The sequence below is a fragment of the Amblyraja radiata genome, chromosome 8 (assembly GCF_010909765.2).
Source record: "Amblyraja radiata isolate CabotCenter1 chromosome 8, sAmbRad1.1.pri, whole genome shotgun sequence".
NCBI lineage: Eukaryota > Metazoa > Chordata > Chondrichthyes > Rajiformes > Rajidae > Amblyraja > Amblyraja radiata.
Window position 1 is genome coordinate 66,950,820 of NC_045963.1, and position 17,374 is coordinate 66,968,193.

Here is a 17,374-nt window from a genome sequence, read left to right on the forward strand (position 1 = left end):
ATAGTTAAAGATAAATTTAAATACTTAGGAATCTATGTAACTAAGACATATACCTCTTTATTTAAACTAAATTTCCCACCCTTACTGAATAAACTACATAAGAATATTCAATACTGGAAAACACTCCCCATTTCTATGCTTGGGAGAATTAATGCTATAAAAATGATTTTTTTACCGCAACTGCTGTACCTATTTCAATTAATTCCGATATATATTCCAAAAACTTTTTTTTAAAAAGTCGACTCCATTGTTACAAGTTTTGTCTGGGATTATAAGAATCATAGAATAAGTAAAAAACATTTATGTAAGTCAAAGATAAATGGAGATTTGGCTTTGCCAAATTTCCTATTTTATTTTTGGGCAGTCCATGTTAAAAACATGAATTTCTGGCTGGAAGAAATGGATCGACAACCAGATTGGTTAATGATGGAAAAGGAAGACTGTCTACCTTTCTGAAATAGGTCCGATCATATTTGCCCCCACAAAACTGCACAAAAAACCCTATAAAGAAAACCCCATAATACATAGTGGAATACGAATTTGGAAACAAATAAAAAAAGATTTAAAATTGAATAATATACCACTATGTCTTCCCATTGTAAATAATCCTTCATTCAAATCATCCTTTATGGACAAAGGTTTCACACAATGGAAAAATTATGGAATCAAAAATATTGGACATCTTTATGGGAAAGGCACTTTTCTTTCATTTCAAGAGTTACAACAGAATTATGGACTGCACTCAAATAATTTCTTCAGATATCTACAAATTAGAGATTATGTTAAATCTAATGCACAAGTCTACAGGAGTAGGGAATCAGAAATTCTTGATGAATGTTTGAACAAGCATCCTAATACTGAAAAACTAATAGCTTATATTTATAACACCCTACTAAACAACGAGGTACCACTGACCGAACCATATAGATACAAATGGGAAAATGAAATAGGTCACCCTATAACGAAAGATATGTGGGACGAAAGTTTACAATAAATACATCAATGTTCATTAAATGCCAGACATACTTTAATACAATTCAAGGTCTTACATAGACTACACTACTCTAAAATAAAACTAAATAGAATCTTCCCACAAATCTCTCCGATTTGTGATAAATGTCTACATCTAGAGGCTAATTTAACACATACGTTTGCAAACTGTATAAAACTTAAACATTTCTGGACTGATATTTTTGAAATAACTTCAGAAATTATTAATACAAAACTGGACCCAAACACAAAATTAATAATACTTGGAATATCAGAACAAAGTTTAACACTCACAACAAACCAAAGAAATTTCCTCGACTACAGTATAATAATCGGGAAAAAATTAATATTAAAATTTTGGAAAGGCCCTACAACCCCCACAATTAATATGTGGATTACGGAAATGTCGGAGACCCTATACTTAGAAAGAATTAGACTTGTCTTAATGGACAAACAAGATATTTTCGATAAAATCTGGGCTCCATTCATTAACTATCTGAAGGGATAGATTGGCACAGCACGAGGACCCAACTGAAACTTGAACTCGGGATCAGATGAAAAGCTATACTTTATAATCTACGAACCTATCTCCATTGACGTATTACAGGTAACCCATTCCACCTCCTCTGTTTTTCTGTTTTTTTTAATTTGTAACTTTCTACCCTCTCTTTCTCTCTCTTTCTATAAAAAATAAAAACACTAGAAGCAGAAGTAATTGATAATTGAAAATTTTAATAATGTATGACTGATGTATATGAAAAGTCTTTTTACTATAATATGTAACTATACTTTATAATATGTCTACTTCTAATAAAAATATAATTTAAAAAAACCAAAAAAAAAAAACCTGCATCTTCAGAAGAGTTTGAAAGGCAAAGGGATTGTCTCATTCTGGTACCTTAGAAACATAGAAAATAGGTGCAGGAGTAGGTCATTCGGCCCTTCGAGCCTGCACCGCCATTCAATATGATCATGGCTGATCATCCAACTCAGTATCCTGTACCTGCCTTCTCTCCATACCCCCTGATCCCTTTAGCCACAAGGACCACATCTAACTCCCTCTTAAATATAGCCAATGAACTGGCCTCAACTACCTTCTGTGGCAGAGAATTCCACAGATTCACCACCCTCTGTGTGAAAAATGTTTTTCTCATCTCGGTCCTAAAAGATTTCCCCCTTATCCTTAAACTGTGACCCCTTGTTCTGGACTTCCCCAACATCGGGAACAATCTTCCTGCATCTAGCCTGTCCAACCCCTTAAGAATTTTGTTGGCTATGTCCATATTAAATATTGCACAGATCGTATTTAAATATTTAATTGGCTGTTGAAACCGTTTGAAGTTGTAAAAGTAGCGCAAAACCTTATTGACAAGGATGTGGTGAATGCGGTTGTGTGCGTTAAAGCCTAAATATTGCTATACATCTTTAATGTACAAAAGACATACACCTCAAGTCATGCTGGCATTGATGTATTGTAAATGATGTGCAAAGCACACAGATCAAAGTTTTCTGCATTTCCATTCATTAATCTTTGCATTACTTCACTTATTTGAATAAAGATACCTCCTTGGTCCATGCGTTCTAGTGATTATTGTATCTAATGGAATTCTCCTTCTTCACAACACGGTGTAAGAACGACACTTGAGAAAGAATTTGTCTGCTGCCACAATTGTTTACTTTTATGACAGCAATTCTCTATTTTAATAGTGCTCCTGGAGAATCATTTCGTCCCAGTCTCAAAACCAACAGGCTTCCATTACTCCAATCACCAATGTGAAATGATCAGGTGATCTTTGCGACTAACATTTTTTCGCCGCTTCAAAATGGTCGCAAGGGGTCTTTTTACATTCTAGGCCACTTTAAAATAGATGGTGTACTACAATAATGGCATTCACCTTGGTGCACACTCAAGGTCATGGAGAATAACTAGGCTATCAGGGAAAATTAGCAAAATTGTAGGAATAATTGCTTGACAAGCCAAGAGAAATGTTGCATTCATATAAAGGGCTCGGAGGGTCTAGGAATGTGAACAGTCCATCAGGGTCCATCGACACTTTTATCTTCACAAGCCACTTTTCTTCAGTATACCTTGTGCACCACAGACCTTCTCTCTGCCCCTGTGAGTGCCAGCCTACCCAGCCAAATAACTCGCCTCTCCCCACTTTCCTGCCTCCCTGAACACAATGCTGCTGTTAAAGTAACCTACTGTAACTATGTCAAATCCAATCTTTGCCCTCTCCCCTCTCCCCTGCTCCCAACAAGACCTGGACCAAAGTGGTGAGGGACAATCTATGGGGCTCATCATCCACAGTTCCTGCACCATAGTGGTGGAGCTGGAAGAAGCACTATCTTAGAGTGCCAGAGACACGGGTTGGAGCCTGACCTTGGGTGCTGTTTGTGTGTGGAGTTTGCACGCACATTTCCTCCCACATCCCAATAACGTGCAGGTTTGTAGGTTGATTGGCTGCTGTAAAATTGCAGAAGTGGAGAGTGAATGGGAAAGTGGGATAACGTGGAACTAGTGTGAACGTGTGGTCAAAAGCCATCTTGGACTAGGTGGGCAGAAGGGCCTGTTTCCATGCTGTATCTTTCAATCAATCAAAATGTGCTTTTTTCCCTTTAGTTTAGTTTAGATATACAGCGTGGAAACAGGCCCATTAGACAACCGAGTCCGCCCCGACTAGCGATCCCCACACATTAAAACCATCCTACACACATTGGGGACAATTTTACATTTGTACCCAGCCAATTAATCTACAGGACTGTACGTCTTAGGAGGAAACTGAAGATCTGGGGGATCTTTGTTAAGCATTGCTTCACTTGGGTATATAAACAAAATGATGGAAATAGTTGCTCAGGCAGCATCTGTTGAAAGAGGAAAGGGTAACATTTCACAGTGGAGATCCTCGCCCATAAATGGGAAAGATAGAAAAAGGCATTAAGTCGTAGAGTAACTCAGTGGGGCAGGCAGCAGTTATCCATGTTCTCCAGAGATACACCAGAGTTACTCCAGCACGTTGTGTCTTTTTATGTACACCAGCATTTGCAGTGCCAAGTTTCTACAACAAAGAAAAGTTTGTTTTGAAGTTACAAGATAGTATGGGGAGAGTGGATAGAACAAAGGAATATATCAAAAGAGTCCAGGGCTGCTGAGGGAATAAGTTGGAATTGATTTCATCTGGCTCACAGGTTGTTAATGAGGGCACTTGGAGAGATGGAGATCTTGGCTATGCTATTTTTGAAACAATTTTGGGTAAGTTTAAGTTTCTGCTTTCCCTTGCCCCATCCTCAAACACGGCAAATGTAAACGTGTGCAGCTCTGTTAAATGTTATTCCTTCAGCAGAAATGAGAATGGTGAGTTGGGAGGGAAATAGGTTAACTGCAGGAGAATTCCCTTAACCAATACTGCTGGACCTTATCTACTGAAGAGGTACAATGCTTTATTTCAATGCTCTTTCTTGTTAGCTGGGTTCTTCGGTAGTAGAATGTTTCTGAGATTTCATTTTGGGGATGCAAGCATGGCTAACAATTTTTTGGCCATCTCAGCTCTCCTGTGTTCAATCAAATCTTGGAAGTACAGTTAAGAATTAATCATGTTGAGGGGGTGTGGAACAGTGGCCAGTTGTATTGTAGCTAATCAACCACGATATCTTCACAAGCTAGAAATTTGTCAAAAATGGTTGCACATTCGGCCCACGTTCCTTCACTTGCCAGAAATTACTCTTTCCATTTGGGCTTCATTAGTGGTTATAAGTGCCTGCACAACCTGGGCCTGGGTACAACAACAAAAAACTATCATGTTTTTCTCCTGAAATACGCTACTGCTGACAACTGGTTTACATTCATCTACTCTGTTGAACCCCTTTGCAACTTTAACATATTTTATCAGGTTGTCCCTCAACTTTTATATTCCTGGAGAAAACAACCCTGGCTTATTTTTTTAAAATTAAAATGTATTTCTTCCCTCTGTTTTATTCCACCGAGGGAATAAAACAGAACATTCTAATCGAGCTCTAGCGATTTCCTGCTGACAAACCCATTTATTTAATTGTAAATGTTTTCTCAGTGAAGAATCATTGCCTCGTCTTAATCGAATTTTGTTAAATTATTAGAGGGAAATGGGGCCTGGGAGATGTGAAAGGACTTTATTTTTAGTTGTTCTCCATTTATCTAGGTCAGCAACATGGATGAAAAGATATATTGCCAAATCAAATGATTCCTAGCTTCTGTGGACAACTATCTGTGAATAGCTCGGGAATCAGTGGGCTGACTGAACAGGGTGTGTGAATGTCACTGGAGGTCACTTCATACATCAACACAAATCTTGAAAACAAACCCAATTTTGTGAATCTGAAACGCCTTCCTTCTCCCCACCTCCCCATCTGTATGAAGTACTGGAATGGAATTCATGGTAGAGTCAACACAACACACAAAACCCAAACAGACTTAATTCAGGGTCAAGTGTATGAGTAGCTTGCTGCCTCTCCTGATTATCAATCCAATCTTTACTAAGTGGATCAACATCTGCAGGGCCGGCCTTCGGAGGTGCGGGGAACGAATTGGGAACAATTTTTATAGAAATATAAATATATAATTATAAATCATATTCAGGCACGTGCCATGAGTAATTAGGGTAGGCAGTCAGTCGGCTTTTAAAAAATCTTAAACTGCGCATGCGCAGATTGTTCTCCTCTCCGTAAAAATAAAAAATAAAAATAAAGAAAGTAATTTCTGAATGGGTGGGGGGTGGAGGGTGACGGCAGGTGGAGAGATACTAGTTCAAGGGACCAATTGGGGGGAGAGTTCCTTTCGCAGCATGTGGGGAGTCTGGCCAGGGGTAAAGTTGCGGAGAGGGCAGGAGCATTGAGAAGGAGGAGGTCGGGGATCATGCCAGTAACCCACTCACTCACCGCTGCCGCGTCACTCTGGGCGCAGAGCCACCGCATTGTGGCCGGGGAGGGAAGCAGCTCACGTGGCTACGAGCGGCCGCCGGGACCTCAGCGCCTTCTGCCGGCCCAATCACGTCTGGCAGTGCTCTCCATCTGAACAGTGAGGGGACCAACTCAAGAGCAAAGATCATAGAGCGGAGTGGGTCAGCGGGTGATGGAGTAAGCTCCACCGCCCACTGCCCTGTTATCCATTGCCCCTGACCTGCTCTTCAGCTGGATGCTGGCATGAACCCCGACCCCCTCCTTCTCAACGCTCCTGCCCTCCCCGCAACTTTACCCCTGGCCAGACTCCCCACACGCTGTGAAAGGAACTCCCCCCCCCCCACCCCCCCCACCCCAGCGGCGCTGTCCTTTTACAGCCGCTTCCCACTTTACAGCCGCTTCCCATCAGCTGCTAGCAATGAGGGATAGACTCCCCCCCCCCCCCATTCCCAATCCGACCTCTCTGTCCTGGGTCTCCTCCATTGCCAGAGTGAGCAACAGCGGAAATTGGAGGAACAGCACCTCATATTCCGTCTGGGGACCTTGCGTCCTTATGGCATTAACATTGAATTCTCCCAATTTGGCTAGCCCTTGCTCTCTCCTCCCCTTCCTTAACCCTCTAGCTGTCTCCCCCCACCCTCCCATCCGCCCGCCCTCGGGTTCCTCCTCCTCCTCCCCTTTTCCTTCTTTCTTCCCCCCCCCACCCCCCATCAGTCTGAAGAAGGGTTTCGGCCGGAAACGTCGCCTATTTCCTTCGCTCCATAGATGCTGCTGCACCCGCTGAGTTTCCCCAGCAATTTTGTGTACCCTCAGTACAGCAACATCGTTCTTGATCTATCTTTCTTGGCTAACAATCTAACCTTTGGCCCCCCCATGAGAAATTTTATTTAAATCTGAAATTGAAGACTCAGAGTAACTCAGCAGGACAGGCAGCGCAGCGACTCTGGAGAGAAGACCCTTCTTTAGACTGAACTGAACTCTCGTCGGTGAGAGTACTTGTGATTGTCTGAAGAAGGATCTTGACCAGAAACGCAACCTTCTCCCCAGAGCCGCTGCCCGTCCCGCTGAGCCACCACAGCCCCCTGTGTCCACCTTCAACTCCAGAGCCAAATAAAAAACTGGAGGAACTGCTGGAGGAACTCAGCAGGCAAGGCGGCACCCGCGGAGGGAATGGACCAGGAGCCGCCACGGGCCAGGGTCCCCCCCACCCCAACCCCCCAACAGAAAAGAACCGCAGATGCAGTCGTCACTGCAAAACGTCAGATGATTCCGGGAATGCAGAGGCGACAGGGTGAGAGACAGGTTGAGAGAGAGGGAGTGAGAGAGCGAGAGAGAGCCGAGATGCGGAGTGGGAGAGGGAGAGAGCGCGCGAGAGAGGGAGGGAGGGAGAGAGCGAAAGACAGAGAGACACAACGTGGGTCGATAGGTGAATTACTTTACCTGCAGACCAAGAAGAAGCCCATGCTCACGGTCCGGAGTTCTCAATCATGAAGTGAGTTTTAAGAAATTCTCATTGTGTCTTCAATGCATCGATCCACATTCCTCAGTAAATGTAATTGTTTTTTGACCAAGTATTAATGACGCAGTGTTCCTTTGAATAAAATTCACGGGAGTCCCGTGAATTTTATTCAAAGGAACACGTCATCATTAATACTTGGTCAAAACACAATTACATTTACTGAGGAATGTGGATCAATACATTGATGACATTGTATAACTACGTGTTAACTACTGGCTGTTAACAAGTGCTAATAGTGGTAGTTAGCAAATCGTTTTTGGCTGATGGCCGGTGCAGCGGTTTTTATCCATGTTCGTTTTTAAAAAAAAAAAACGTATTTAACAAGGCAAGTGGTTCTAAAAAAAAATCTGTATTTAACAATGCAAATTCATATTTCCTTACGAAATATGGAAAATTAGTGCGGGACTCCCTTAGGCGCCGGGCCCAATTGGGAGCAATCGGTCCAATCGGCTTAAGGTCAGCCCTGAATGTCTGACTATCAAACTAGTTGGCCTAGTTGGTCAAACTTTCCCCCACCCCCGTAAGAATTTAAACAACAACATTCCATCTTGTACTCCTTTATATTCTTCGCTTATCCTCGGTATCTCCACAATTGTGGGCTCCTCTCCCATGATCAGCATCACCTTCACTTTCACTCTTCCTGGAAACTACCTCTGTTCATTTTACCTGATGCTTATGCAATTTGGAAGGCCAGCATTGTGACTGAATTGCCCTTCAGAAAAGGTGGCGCTGAGGATCACCTTGAACCTTTGTGAAGGGGAGGTCTTGCTCGACAAATATGCAAATTCTTTGAAGATGTAAATAGCAGGACAGACAAAGGAGAGTCAGTAGATTTTCAGAAATCCTCTGATGAGGTGCCACATGTGAGGCTGCAAAGGCAGATGAGAGCCTAGGGTATCAAAGGGCAGATACTTGCATGGATGGCAGGTTGGTTGGATGGAGGAAGACAAAGATTGGCAATAAAGGGGGCTTTTTCTAATTGGCTGCCAGGTGACTAGTGGACGTCCGCAGGGGTCGGCGCTGGGGGCACTACTGTTCACGTTGTATATTAATGAATTGGACGAGGGGATTGAAGTCTTTGTGGCCATGTTTGCGGGTGATACCAAAATAGGTGGAAGGGCAGGTAGTGTACAGAAAGCAGGGACTCTGCAGAAGGACTTGGGCAGATTGAGAGAGTGGGCAGAGAAGTGGCAGATGGAATATAGTGTAGCAAAATGTGGAGTCATGCATTTTGGTAGTAGGAATAAAGGTGTAACTATTTTCTAAATGGGGAGAGAATCCAGAAATTGGAGGTGCAAAGGGACTTGGGAGTACTAGCGAACGATTCCCAAAAAGTTAATCTGCAAGTCGATTCGGTATAGGCTGTGGGCCGAGGAGCTTTTTCGTTCAAGTTCGTGACCCAATTCACGGAACTACCTGAATTTTTAACATATTGTGTAAAAATATTATATAAATCATACCTGAAACTCGTCAAGACCAAAATCTGCACATTTTAATTTAAATATGAGAAAAACTTCCAATTTTCCGAGTGGTAATTGTCCAATTACACGTTTGACACTGAGGTCGGACGCAAATTGACCAATCCCGCGCTTTGTTTTATGGTTGCTAGGCAGCGAGGACCCTGGGATCATGGCTGCCTCCTCATTACATCAAAACAATAGCTAGGTTTCCAAGGAATAAAGATAATGCTAACCTTGCAGATCATTTTGTTTTTCAATTGATTTATCCTTATAAAGTTATGATGTGAACTGTTAAATAAAAATGATAAATGTAGAGCTAGGGTTAGGGTTAAGGGGCTGTCCCACTGCGGCGACCTAATCTGTGAGTTTAGAAGAGTTTGCCCTCAACTCAAACTCGCAGCATGGGAGACACGTGGTCCTACGAGGTCACTGGAACTCTCCTTCATGCTCGAGGGAAGTTCCCGCATACTCGCGGCCTCAGTTTGGTCAAGGAAAGTTTTCCGCAAATTGAAAAATTTTCCCCAAGTAAAAATTGGTCGGCATGGTTCTTTTGAACTCGTAGTGCAGTGGAGTGGGGTCACTATGTAGTTACAGGCAGTCGGGGGCAGCCGTAGGCAATCTCCTTCGCTGACCGGGCATTTTAATTGGCTCATGGAGTTTTCAGGTCCAAGGAAAACCGACCGGTAGGTTAAATGCCCACTAAACTTTATTATAAGTTGTCTGGCTTCTTAAAAGTGTCTTCTCCTTCTCCTCCCCCCCCTTCTCCTCCCCCCCCCCCCCCTTCTCCTCCCCCCCCCCCTTCTCCTCCCCCCCCCCTTCCCCCCCCCCCTTCTCTCCCCCCCCCCCCCCCTGCGCTCTCTAAAGGAATTACCGTATACGGTGCAGCCTTCTTTTACCTTCCTGTTCAACGTGTGTATGTGAATTTCAGACAGCGCTCCCCTGCTTTCCTTGGCCCCTGCCTTTGCAGTGTGTGTGTGTGTGTGTGTGTGTGTGTGGTCGTGGTCAGTCGATCCAGCTCGCGATTTTATCGCTGACGATCCAGCTCGAGGTTTTCCAGGCAAGTGCCCTCGAGCTTGAAGGTCGAAGACAGTCGCTGAAAGATCGGGCTTGTCGGTAGGCAGATCGATGCTGTGGAGGATTGGTCGGGCTAACGGGCCGCCGGTGGGTGATGAGAGTGGCTGGGCCGCCGGTGGATGCTGCGAGGGGTCGGGCGGGCGGTAGGCCGGTGTTGCAGCGAGCGAGCAGGTGCTATGGTGGTGCTGAAGGCAGCCCGGGCGGCGTGCAGGGCAGTGCTGCTCCCCACCATCATCACTATGATGATCCAGAAGGGCATGCTGGCCGAGGTGGACGCACTGTGGGGCCACACGTACGGAGCCCATAGCCGGTCCCATAGCGGCTCCAGCTCCAGCCGTGGGCAGCTCTGGAAGGTGGGCGAGTTAAGGTTACGAATTTTCCAGTCAGTGGAAGATGCCTTAGCCTTACCCCAGCCTGGCACTGCCCCAGTTCCACTATAGAAATGACCCCCACTCTGCACACTGGCAGTCAGTGGGGTTCAGTAAACGTGAAAACCCACAGGAACTGCCCTCACCCATTAATTAGGCTGGTTCAGGAGCCGGACATCTGCGGCAGTCTCATTCAAAAAACTCACTCACAATTATATTAATTATATTATTTTTATATAGTATAATTATACATAATTATATATGATTAGTCATGTTCACAAGTTTTATAATAATAATATATTGTTATCTATATTACTAAAAGTCTGTTCTTGACCGGTTTTGGCCACCTGTGCTGTGATTTCCGAGAGAAAGCTGCCACCTACGGCCGTCATTTTTGGCCACCTCGCTCAGGGCCCCCCTCCGCCGTATGTGTGCCGAGGATTTTTCCCGTCGATGAAAAATGACAGAGATATTAATGATTTTGCAAAATTCCCCATTCTCTCTGCTGCCGTATATGGTGCAGCCTTCTTTTACCTTCCTGTTCAACGTGTGTATGTGAATTTCAAACAGCGCTCCCCTGTGAGGGGGGCTTTCTGGAGCGCTAGTATGGGTGTTGTGGGCTGAAGGGACTGGTTTCCAGAGGGCTAGTATGGACATTGTGGGCCAAATGGATTCTTGGGCTGGCAGCTCAGTCACTAAAGCCTGTTGTGCTGGCAACTCACTCAATCACGGCTGGTGGGCTGGCAGTTGACTCACGGCTATTCCTTGAAATTCCATTTCAAGCAGGATGCAAGGCCACCAAATTCAAGTGCTGTTTCATACCATTTCAAGCAGGGTGCAAGGCCACTAAAGACAACGAGTCGTGGCCTCTCCTTCCTCCATCTTGCAGAGATTGAGTCACGCCCACATTTCTAGGTTTTATAGCCCCCCCCCCCCCCCCCACCAGGAGGGGTGTGGCCTTCATGGTGTGATTGACAGGAGAGAGAATCTCAACATTTTTAAAACACTAATAACTCTTTTATTTGTTATCGATGGGAAAATTCATCGGCACCTGATGAGCAGAGGGGGTCTCTGAATAAGATGGCCAAAAATCACCGCCGTACATTGTCACGTTTTTTCTAAAATCAATATAAAGCGCAAGCAGGAAGTGGTCAAGATTAGACTTTTAATTATATAGAAGGCAAGGCAACTTTAATTAGGCAAGGCAACTTTAATTAGGCAAGGCAACTTTAATTAGGCAAGGCAACTTTAATTAGGCAACACAGCTTTAGCATTTCCAAACCAAAGGCAACACAGCTTTAGCATTTCCAAACTATATTTTCAAACCACATAAGGGCACTGACAGGGCAGTAAAACCACTCACAGTTTAGTAGACGTGTTCAGTGTTATTCACAGCTCAAACTGAGAGACATGACCCTCTCGCTCCCCCATCTTGCAGAGACTGACTTAGGCACTCAACACTTCCGGGTTTTATAATCCCTCCGGAAAGGGCGTGACCTTCAGGAGAGACAATCTCAACATTTTTTAAACATTAATAACTTTAATTTTTCATCGATGGGAAAAATCCTCTTGGCCTGCGCAGCGGAGGGGTCTATGTGTAAGATGACTAAAAGTCACCGCCGTAAGTGGCAGCGTTTTTTCTAAAATCAATATACAGAACAACAAGAAGTGGTCAAGATCAGACTTTAGTAATATAGATATATATATATATATATATTTGAGGAATTGATGTGCTGGTTCTGGGTCCAGAGGAGGTTTACAAGAATTATCCCAGGAATGGGTAGGTTAACTAACCTATGATGAGCGTTTATCAGCATTGGGCCTGTACTTGCTGGAGTTTAAACCTCATTGAAACACACAGAATAGTGAAAGGCTTGGATAGAGTGTAAATGGGGAGAATGTTTCCATTAGTGGGAGAGTCTAGGACTAGAAGTCATAGCCTCAGAATAAAGGACGTTCTTTTTGGAAGGAGATGAGGAGAAATTCCTTTCGTGAGAGTGTGGTGAATCTGTGGAATTCTTTGTCACAGAAGGCTGTGGAGGCCGTCAGTAAATATTTTTAATGCAGAGATAGATAAATTCTTAATTAGTACAGGTGTCGGAGGTTATGGGGAGAAGGCATGAGAATGGGGTTAGGAGGGAGAGATAGATCAGCCATGATTGAATGGCGGAATAAACTTGATGGGCCGAATGGCTTAATTCTATTCCTATCACTTATGACCTTATAACCTTATTATCACTGCAGTTTGTTATTTTTCTAACAGTTTACCAAGGCTATTTGGGAGTGTGGTTAGGAGTCAACCACATTATGATGGTTCTTGGGTTTCAGATAGGCCAGACCAAGTTAGGGTGGCAGTTGTCCTCCATGAGGTACTGAGGCAGATGGATTTAATGTCACCTTAATTACCAGTCTAGTAATCCAGAAGCACATTCAGATTTATTTAATTATCATCTGGAATTAAGTAGAAATATTTCTACTCAATTTCATATTTTTCAGTGTATAGTTTCATATTTGTCAATAATGACAAATATGAAACTATACACTGAAAAATATGAAATTGAGTAGAAATATTTCTACTTAATTCCAGATGATAATTAAATAAATCTGAATGTGCTTCTGGATTACTAGACTGGTAATTATAATCACAGCCTCCCTGTTCATTCCTTTTTGCCTCCCACAGTGTTTCTTCCTCCCGCACCTCTCCCTTCCTCTCCCTGGTACATTCAACCACCAGTCAGTCTCAATTTGAACCGTTTTAATGAGGTTTTTCTACATCTATTTATAGTCCTACCCATACTCTGGAATTATACTTTACTCTGGAGTAAGACATTCTGCACCCCAAGCCACCAACAATTTTAAGTGTATGAAACGTGAGCAAGTAATGTGGAACAGATGGTGTGCAGCTAAATTTAATTGCAAGGCTAAGGAGTGGATGTAAAATAATTTTAAGAACATGTTTGTACAAATTTGGGTGCAGTATAACATGTTGCAAACCACAAATTTGCATTGGATTATATTTACAATGAGTCTCGCCATGTGATAATTATAATGGCTTCTAAATGGGGAGCCTCCTTTGCTTTTCTTGGGCTGGGGGCAAAGAATTGGAAATTGGCCTTCCCCATGTTATTCTTTCCTGCTTCTGCCTTAGCGTGAATCTCAGTTGCAGACGTTCTTATAAATGAAAAGATAATCGGGTTCAAAACCTCTAGTGGGACCAGTGCAGTCTGAGGGTCCAGCATTGAAATCCTCCTTAAAACAGGACATGCTGGTTGTCTTGTCTTGTGGTACACCCACTAGGGACAATTTTTACATTACCAGGCCAGTTAACCTACAAACCTGTACGATTTTGGAGTGTGGGAGGAAACCGAAGATCTCGGAGAAACCCCACGCAGATCACGGAGAGATCGTACAAACTCCATACAGACAGCACCCATAGTCGGGATCGAACCCGGGTCCCCGGCGCTGCATTCGCTGTAAGACAGCAACTCTGACTTGTTTTATTTATTTATTATTTATTTTTATGTTACTTGACTGTAAGGAAAATCCTTTTCGTTGTCTCTTATGAGATAATGACAATAAATCGAATACAAAAAACTCTACCTCTGTGCCACCATTATTCTCTGCACACCAGGCAGCATCTGGGGCAAAAGAAACATTGTTGGTGTTTTAGGTCAATGGCCTAATTGTCAGAATGACAAAGTTAGAAAGTAAACATGTCGGCACGTCCCAACAACCCTCACCAACTTCTACAGATGTGCTGTTGAGAGCATCTTGTTGGGGTGTATCACCGTCTCGTTTGGGAACAGCTAAATCCAGCACCTTAAGAAAATGCAGAGAGTTGTGAACATAGCCCAATTATCATAAAAGCCAACCTCCCTTCCGTTGACTCCATCTACACTTCACACTGCCTTGGCAAGGCCGCCATCATAGACCAGTCTTACCCCCTCTTCTCCCCTCTCTCATGAGGCAAGATGTACAGAAGTTTGAAAACACAATGCTCCAGATTCGAATGTTGTTAAACGTAGCCGATTTCCCTGGGGGAATGTACAATGTTGGAACTGAGACCCAAAACACAACAGTCGATGCGACATATTGGTCAAACCACCCTCGTTGGCTGGGATGTAGATCGTAATTGCAATGGAGATGTTTTTGGTAAAGGGTTTACTCGCCTGTTAAATCAGCCTGTGATTGCCCATTGATTCACAATGTCCTACATGGAAAGCATATAAGAAAATGGTGGTGGGCGGGGGAGAGAGACAAAAATCCTTTACATATTTTCTCCTACATTGTTAATCACCATGCATCACATTCTTTCTACAACAGATGGGCAGAGGATGGAATTCTCTTTTCAGACTGGTAATGGCTTTTTGCATCTGACTCACAGTCTGAAGAAGGGTCTCGACCCAAAGCATCTCCTTTTCTCCAGAGATGCTGCCTGAACCACTTAAGTACCCCAGCAATTTGTCTCTCTCAATGGCGTATTGTTGGTTGTTCCAACCAACCTGAACCTCAGTTGCCTAATCTTCCCAAGTGATCTGTTGCAATTCCATTTCACTCGTCATCTTCCCTGTGATCCACAGTTCCTCCTTTTCCCACTTCCCAGGTGGGGAATTGTGGCTGGGTTGGCCCAGGTTGTAATAATGGGAGATAGGTGGTATACCATGTAGATCACAATGGTATGGGACCTGTATTTAATGGGATCTCCCCTATTTCAGTCGGAGATTGTCCCACGTGAGATGGTTTACTTTTCCTCATCAGGGGCCAGGCCTTCGAGGGTAAAATCCCAGTGCAGTTGACTTTGCTGTTGTGACTACACATTTACACGTACCTAGGTACACATGGCAATAGACTGACCTGCCTGTATACAGAGAACCATCCACTGAGAGACATAGGAGACGGCAGATGCTGGAATCGCGAGCAAAAACAAAGTGCTGGAGAAACTCAGCCAACTTGATGCTGCCTAGCTTGCCGAGACTGTCCACAGGAGACTGACTTCCTGGAACCTCCTGCAAGAATCCAGTTGGTGAAGTCAAAGTTGCAGTATTGTGTTGAGTTTTGGTCACCCTGCTATGAGAAGAATGTTGTTAAGTTGGAAAGAGTGCAGAGAAGGTTTGTGAGGATGTTGCCAAGAATTGAAAGGCTGAGTGGTTGAAATGAGAGGTTGGGCAGGCTAGGGCTTTATTCCTTGGAGCGCGGGAGGATGAGGGGTAATGTTATCGTGGTGTACGTGAGGGGGAATAGATAGGGTAGATGCAGTCTTTGAACCAGAGGACATAGGTTTAAGCTGAGATGGGGAAATTGCCGTTAGGAGCAATGTTTTCACACAGAGGGTGGTGGGTATGGAACCAACTGCCAGGGGAGGTAGTTGAGGCAGGTACTATAACATAAATGTGGACAGGTACATGAGTAGAAAATGTACCTATTCCTATACATTAGGGATATTAGCCGAGCGCAGGCAGGTGGGACGAGTGTGGATGAGGCATCAACTTTGGCGTGGGCATGTTGGGCCGAAGGGCCTGTTTTCACGCTGTATGACTCTAACCCTCCCGTGCGATCACTGGGTCTGTCCAAATGTCACTACGGAAGTTTGACAGCCGGCTGGCTCGGTTGTCAAAGGTTCACTTTGAGTTGCTGGACGTCTAATGTCTCCTCCTTAAGGAATGTTGGATGGGATGTCTAAATGTGAAGTGAGGTTGACTGCCCGGCATGAAATGACATCCGCGTTGCACGGCCCCCGGGCGGTATCGGTCCCGTAGTCTCCCGGCCGCCGGGCAGTTCACCGCTAACCCTTGGGGTGATAGATGATCAGCGGGCACTTGATCAGCGAGATTTCCTCCCCCCAATGCCACAGTTGACGGCTCGCCGAGAATCGGTGGTGGTGACCCAATTTCTGGGTCAAGTGAGTGAGTTTGTTCCCCCAGCCCTGCTCTGTCTTTGAAACCTTGTAAGGGGAGGGCTCCTTTAAATGCTTTTGCGGGGGAATGTGTCTTGAATAGAAATGCTGCCTGCAGTGCTGGCGTGCTGCCACCTTGTGTTATCAGCTCTCACTTGAATCCTCTCGCCTAAATTTAAAGCGCTGCCGATGGAAGTGGGCTGTCCGTCCACCTTCCGCCGAGCGGTCCTAGGCTGCTGGCTGCCAGCACCGTGCACTGAGCGCCGCCGCGCGTCCCCTCTCCCGTCTCTCTCGCTCCCTCTCTCCCTCTCTCTTTCCCACACAGTCGGTTTGAAGAAAACCTCTTGGCTTTTTGTCTCTCTATCCTCTGCGGATGGTTGGCGTTTGAGAGTTTTTCTCTTTTTTTTTTGCTTCTAATTCCTGAGTGCAAAACGAAGCTATGCTTTGAATTGGAATGACAAAATAAACGGCCCGCAGTGTTTCACATTCGGGGTCTAACTAAGGACGTGTGGTCAGGTTACAAGGATGTCAATCCTTAGGGTAAGTGTGTATTTGTCTGTTTTTCCGCGTTTTTTTTATCGTTATGTTTTTTTAAGTGGAAGAACAAAGTCCCAAATCTGTTTCCTTTTAAAGGCTCGCGTTGAGCTACCAAAGTAGTAATAACTGCCCTAGGCGTGCTCCCAGCCTGAATAATTGCCCCATATTTTTGGTTCATTATCCAGCGAGATATTGCACGGATGAATGATTGAGAGGAATGATGTAAAGGGACTGGGTTTTGTTTTGTTACCTCGGAGTTTTCATTTTTGTGTGTGGGTGACATCGTGATTTGAAGAAGCAATTTTCATCCGGATATTTCACACTGCATTGAGCAATCAGCTGGAAAAGCAAGCAATCTGCTTTGTCGCAGCTTAGCTGGAAAATAGGAATGTACAAAAGGATTCCTGAAGTTTAGATTTGTTTCTGCTCGCCGGTCTTTCTCCTGGTTGTAAGAGATTTGCAAGTTTAGTGAGAAGCTGATGTTAAACCATCTAATTTTCCTTGCACCCCCTCGTCCTACATTGCTTTACTGCAGTGGGAGAGGATCCAGTTATTTCTATTCCTTCAAATGTCATTGTTATGTTGGAAAGATTATAATTGA

At 44.2% G+C, this 17,374-nt stretch overlaps 1 protein-coding gene across 3 annotated transcripts in view; it reads left to right on the forward strand.

Annotated features, from left to right (window-relative positions):
- plekhg1 (pleckstrin homology and RhoGEF domain containing G1) overlaps window positions 1–17,374 on the forward strand; it is a 223,352-nt gene that overhangs the window by 110,393 nt on the left and 95,585 nt on the right. Inside the window, exon 1 of one of the 3 annotated variants that reach the window (XM_033026137.1) lies at window positions 16,371–16,776. The exons of the other annotated variants lie outside the window; for them this stretch is intronic. The gene's annotated coding sequence lies outside the window, so the exon portion shown is untranslated. Of the gene's footprint in view, window positions 1–16,370; window positions 16,777–17,374 lie in introns of those variants that run through there. 3 annotated transcript variants of the gene reach the window in all.